This window comes from Bubalus kerabau, chromosome 21 (assembly GCF_029407905.1).
Source record: "Bubalus kerabau isolate K-KA32 ecotype Philippines breed swamp buffalo chromosome 21, PCC_UOA_SB_1v2, whole genome shotgun sequence".
Classification (NCBI taxonomy): domain Eukaryota; kingdom Metazoa; phylum Chordata; class Mammalia; order Artiodactyla; family Bovidae; genus Bubalus; species Bubalus kerabau.
The window spans coordinates 25,577,501-25,583,500 of NC_073644.1; the positions used below are offsets into that span (position 1 = coordinate 25,577,501).

General features: G+C 40.3%; 1 protein-coding gene across 17 annotated transcripts in view; it reads right to left on the bottom strand.

Moving 5' to 3' along the window:
- The window catches only part of DTNA (dystrobrevin alpha), a 317,537-nt gene extending 316,936 nt beyond the window's left edge, over window positions 1–601 (bottom strand). For 9 of the 17 annotated variants that reach the window (XM_055559506.1, XM_055559513.1, XM_055559509.1 and 6 more), the window contains exon 1: window positions 385–600. The gene's annotated coding sequence lies outside the window, so the exon portion shown is untranslated. Of the gene's footprint in view, window positions 1–384 lie in introns of all 17 variants that reach the window. The other 8 variants (XM_055559517.1, XM_055559516.1, XM_055559518.1 and 5 more) reach the window with 5 other exon arrangements.
- Window positions 602–6,000: the final 5,399 nt, after the last annotated feature.

Here is a 6,000-nt window from a genome sequence, read left to right on the forward strand (position 1 = left end):
GCCAATCAGGGGAAATAACTCCATCTGACAAGAATACAGTCAATCCAATGGCGTTGCAGAGTCACACTTAATGCTGTGACATGTTAACTACTGAGGGTGTAATTTAAGAAATGCAGAGTGTTTCAGGAGTTAACAGAGGAAAAAGTAAAAGTGAAGTCAAACTGAAGTTACAGACATGCAAGGTCAATTTCAAAACTAAGCTGAAATACTTTGTTTCTTTCTACTTCACATAACGGTAAACGCCAAGTATCTCAAGAAAGCTAAGAAAGTTACAACACGGGAGAATCTCCCTGATCATTTCTTCATTCACACAAATAAAAAGAAAGCGGCAACATTAACCTTCCCAGAGAAGCGATCGCGCCTACAACCAGTCTTTGCACTTACCCTAGAGTATGTACACCATGATCTCTTTAAGAATCCTGTTAATTCCAGTACATCCAGGACATATATGAATTCTTAGCATATTCACGGAAAGAACCAAGCTTAACGAAATGGTTAATTACAACAGGACTCTGAAATGCTAGGGAGAGACACGAGGGTAGAATCCAGCCTCCAGATCCTAGTGTATACTGTGTCTATCTTTAACTGGAAAATGACTTGGTTTCACATTCCACTGAAGTCCCACTGGCAGATGCCTTTGGTAAGCTCACCAATGGCAGGCTGTCAAACGCCCTCCCTCCAACCCCCTCCGCCCCCTCCGCCCCCTCCACCCCCTCCGCCCCGCTCCAGGCGCTGACCGAGCTTCCGCTGCTATGTCTAAAGCTGATTTACTCAGCTGTCTTTATACCTGTCTCCGCGTGGGTAAAAGGAGATGCTTTCATTGATGGCTATTACGGAAACGCTTGGAAACTGAAGATCAGCCCCGAGAACTCGCTGTGCTTTTCTCCCTGCCACCCCCTTCCCCTCCCTCCTGCCAGAAACCATCTGACTTCCAAACTTGGCTGTCTGAAAAAGAATGTTCTCTGATTGGCATTCCTGGAAGCAGAAAGCAAGGCAGCTCGAGTTGTGTTCTGTTACTCAGCGTGAAAAACTTCCCAGGTAGGCAGAATACAAACAAGTTCAGTTTTCTGAGATTTTTTTTTCTTCCTCCGAACTTTGAGGAGACAATAGGGAAATATCTGGGAGCGTGACAAATAGTTTTGTTGTTGCACACATTTAAGTTTGGATATGCACCTATGATTTTACCCCAAAGGGTATAGATGCAGTAAAAAAGTGAGATGGCGCGTCTTTTGTGAAAAGCTGAATTTCCTTATTAGTAAATGCGTTGGAACTTGTTACAGGAAGAAATGGTCATGCTGCCTCTAATATTCCACACGGTAACTATTAGGTCTGTGGATTTTCTGTGAGAAAAAACCCTGCTCATAGGAAACGTGAAAACAAACAAACAAAAAAACTGCTTTCAGCTGTCCTATATTTTGTATTGCAGACAGCAGAAGAGGGTGCAAGAAATGTTTCTATCTCCGCCTCAAGTCTTCTTGTCCAAAACTGTCTTGTAAACTTTGATGAGGACTGGGGGAAAAAAAAAGTGTGTGTGTGTGTGTATGGCCATGTACAATACAACCCCACACCCCACAGTCACACACACATGTCTGAACAAAGAAAAACTGAGTGAATGGAAATGAAGGGAAAAACACATTTTCTCACACAGGAACTGACAAGAATTAATATTGTGGAGTTCCCTTCAAATCATGAGTCCTAAAATTGTGTTTCATATTTATTTTGTGGTCACTGGGGTCAAAAGATCTGCTGTGCTGAAGAGATGTTACCTCACCGTGTTCGCAACAGCGAGTGTATTACACGCCACGTTATGGACCAGACCGACTTCTTGAAAGGCTTGATAGAGGATTTATGTTAATAATTGCAGCAATCAGACAAACCACAACCCCCGGCATCTTGGGGTTTCCAGATCTCATCTGGCTGTCACTGCCAACTCTAGGCAACTGTCAGCTGGCTGGGCTCAGGGTGGTGGTGTGGCTGCAGCTGCTCCCTGCAACTTGTACAGACATCTCGAAAATACCTAACGGCAGGAGGTTGACTCCAAAGAGAAAGCTTTCTCTTTGTTTGTGGTTGGTTTTAAATGTTCTGTTCTAGGTGATCTTGTACCACATCTGAAGAAGCCCATTTTAGGGAACCTGATGAACTGGCATCATATTACTAATTTATTTCTTTGATATTCTCATGCCCCATCTAGGTTGGCATGCTACCAACCTGCTCACTCCTTATTCCATTACTAGATGTCCTTTAGAAAAAAAGATTAAAAGAAGGAGGGAGAGGAGGAAGAAACTTTCCTTATGCCTATTCCCAAGCTGATTAACTAAGAGACATTTCAGGTTCTGTGTACTGTTGATAGATAAGGGCATCTGAATGACTTCAGAAATGAATAGAAATAACCAGTCACCCAGAGAACACACATCCCTGGCTTTGTGATTCTTCTTCCCTCTATCAAAAGGCTGCTCCCCAAGGCTAATGGATGGTGTCTAAACACATGTGACCTAAGAAGAGTGGACAGAGCTGGTGGCAGGCCATCTGGTTCACATCGGCCGCACTATTCACTCATGCTGTACCTTCCAGGGAACACTGCTGCTGCTGCTGCTAAGTCGCTTCAGTCGTGTCCGACTCTGTGCGACCCCATGGGCTGCAGCCTACCGGGTTCCTCTGTCCATGGGATTTTCCAGGCAAGAGTACTGGAGTGGGTTGCCATTGCCTTCTCCTCCAGGGAACACTAGCACCACTGAAAGTCAAGAAACATTTGTTGAAGCAAATAAATAATTGCTGGTGTAAAAGTGTATATTTTAACCTAAGGAAAATAGTTATAGGTAGGCTCTCATTTTAGATAAGTATGTTTGCATTTAATTTGATGACTAGCAGGGAAAATTATATCTCTTTTCTAGCCATTAACCAAAAGATTATATGGAAGGTATACCAGGTACTGAGTACTTTACTGAGGGCTTCTTTGGTGGCTCAGATGGCAAAGAATCTGCCTGCAGTTCAGGAGACCCAGGTTCAATCCCTGGGTTGAGAAGGTCCCCTGGAGAAGGAAATGACTACCCACCCCAGTATTCTTACTTCCCTGGTGGTTCAGACGGTTAAGCAACTGTCTACAATGCAGGAGACCCAGGTTCGATCCCTGGGCCGGGAAGATCCCATGGGAAGAAAATGGCAATCCACTCCAGTACTATTGCCTGGAAAATCCCATGGACAGAGGAGCCTGGTAGGCTACAGTCCATGGGGTCACAAGAGTCGGACACGACTCAGCAACTTCACTCCAGTATTCTTGTCGAGAATTCCATAGACAGGGGAGCCTGGTGAGCTACAGTCCATGGAGTCACAAAGAGTTAGGACTGAGCAACTAACACTTTAACTTTTCACCTTTATTGAAGCAAAAAAAAAAAAAAAAAAAGATTATTCTACATTTTGGATCTGTGTGAGTAAATGGAGTAAATGACTCTAAATATCAACATGGCAAATTTTTCTAAGTTTATTTCTACTGATCTTGCTGGCTTCTAAAGAGAAATAAAAGAAAATAAAATTTTGATTTTTGCTATGGTCTCTTTTGTTTCTTTTGCATTTATTCCTGCTCTAATTTTTAAGATTTCTTTCCTTCTACTAACCCTGGGGTTCTTCATTTCTTCCTTTTCTAGTTGCTTTAGGTGTAGAGTTAGGTTATTTATTTGACTTTTTTCTTGTTTCTTGAGGTGTGCCTGTATTGCTATGAACTTTCCCCTTAGGACTGCTTTTACCGTGTCCCACAGGTTTTGGGTTGTTGTGTTTTCATTTTCATTCGTTTCTATGCAAATTTTGATTTCTTTTTTGATTTCTTCTGTGATTTGTTGGTTATTCAGCAGCGTGTTGTTCAGCCTCCATATGTTGGATTTTTTAATAGTTTTTCTCCTGTAATTGAGATCTAATCTTACTGCATTGTGGTCAGAAAAGATGCTTGGAATGATTTCTATTTTTTTGAATTTACCACGGCTAGCTTTATGGCCCAGGATGTGATCTATCCTGGAGAAGGTTCCATGTGCGCTTGAGAAGAAGGTGAAATTCATTGTTTTGGGATGAAATGTCCTATAGATATCAATTAGGTCTAACTGGTCTATTGTATCATTTAAAGTTTGTGTTTCCTTGTTAATTTTCTGGACAAATTCTTAGAAAAGTACAACTTTCCAAAACTCGACCAGGAAGAAATAGAAAATCTTAACAGACCCATCACAAGCACGGAAATTGAAACTGTAATAAAAAATCTTCCGGCAAACAAAAGCCCAGGTCCAGACGGCTTCACAGCTGAATTCTACCAAAAATTTAGAGAAGAGCTAACACCTATCCTGCTCAAACTCTTCCAGAAAATTGCAGAGGATGGTAAACTTCCAAACTCATTCTATGAGGCCACCATCACCCTAATACCAAAACCTGACAAAGATCCCACAAAAAAAGAAAACTACAGGCCAATATCACTGATGAACATAGATGCAAAAATCCTTAACAAAATTCTAGCAATCAGAATCCAACAACACATTAAAAAGATCATACACCATGACCAAGTGGGCTTTATCCCAGGGATGCAAGGATTCTTCAATATCCGCAAATCAATCAATGTAATACACCACATTAACAAATTGAAAAATAAAAACCATATGATTATCTCAATAGATGCAGAGAAAGCCTTTGACAAAATTCAACATCCATTTATGATCAAAACTCTCCAGAAAGCAGGATAGAAGGAACATACCTCAATATAATCAAAGCTATATATGACAAACCCACAGCAAACATTATCCTCAATGGTGAAAAATTGAAAGCATTTCCTCTAAAGTCAGGAACAAGACAAGGGTGCCCACTTGCACCATTACTATTCAACATAGTTTTGGAAGTTTTGGCCACAGCAATCAGAACAGAAAAAGAAATAAAAGGAATCCAAATTGGAAAAGAAGAAGTAAAGCTCTCACTGTTTGCAGATGACATGATCCTCTACATAGAAAACCCTAAAGACTCCACCAGAAAATTACTAGAACTAATCAATGACTATAGTAAAGTTGCAGGATATAAAATCAACACACAGAAATCCCTTGCATTCCTATACACTAATAATGAGAAAACAGAAAGAGAAATTAAGGAAACAATTTCATTCACCATTGCAACAGAAAGAATAAAATACTTAGGAATATATCTACCTAAAGAATCTAAAGACCTATATATAGAAAACTATAAAACACTGGTGAAAGAAATCAAAGAGGACACTAACAGATGGAGAAATATACCATGCTCATGGATTGGAAGAATCAATATAGTGAAAATGAGTATACTACCCAAAGCAGTCTATAGATTCAATGCAATCCCTATCAAGCTACCAATGGTATTCTTCACAGAGCTAGAACAAATAATTTCACAATTTGTATGGAAAAACAAAAAACCTCGAATAGCCAAAGCGATCTTGAGAAAGAAGAATGGAACTGGAGGAATCAACCTACCTGACTTCAGGCTCTACTACAAAGCCACAGTCATCAAGACAGTATGGTACTGGCACAAAGACAGAAATATAGATCAATGGAACAAAATAGAAAGCCCAGAGATAAATCCACGCACATATGGACACCTTATCTTCGACAAAGGAGGCAAGAATATACAATGGATTAAAGACAATCTCTTTAACAAGTGGTGCTGGGAACTCTGGTCAACCACTTGTAAAAGAATGAAACTAGAACACTTTCTAACACCATACACAAAAATAAACTCAAAATGGATTAAAGATCTCAACGTAAGACCAGAAACTATAAAACTCCTAGAGGAGAACATAGGCAAAACACTCTCTGACATACATCACAGCAGGATCCTCTATGACCCACCTCCCAGAATATTGGAAATAAAAGCAAAAATAAACAAATGGGACCTAATTAACCTTAAAAGCTTCTGCACATCAAAGGAAACTATTAGCAAGGTGAAAAGACAGCCTTCAGAATGGGAGAAGATAATAGCAAATGAAGCAACTGACAAACAACTAATCTC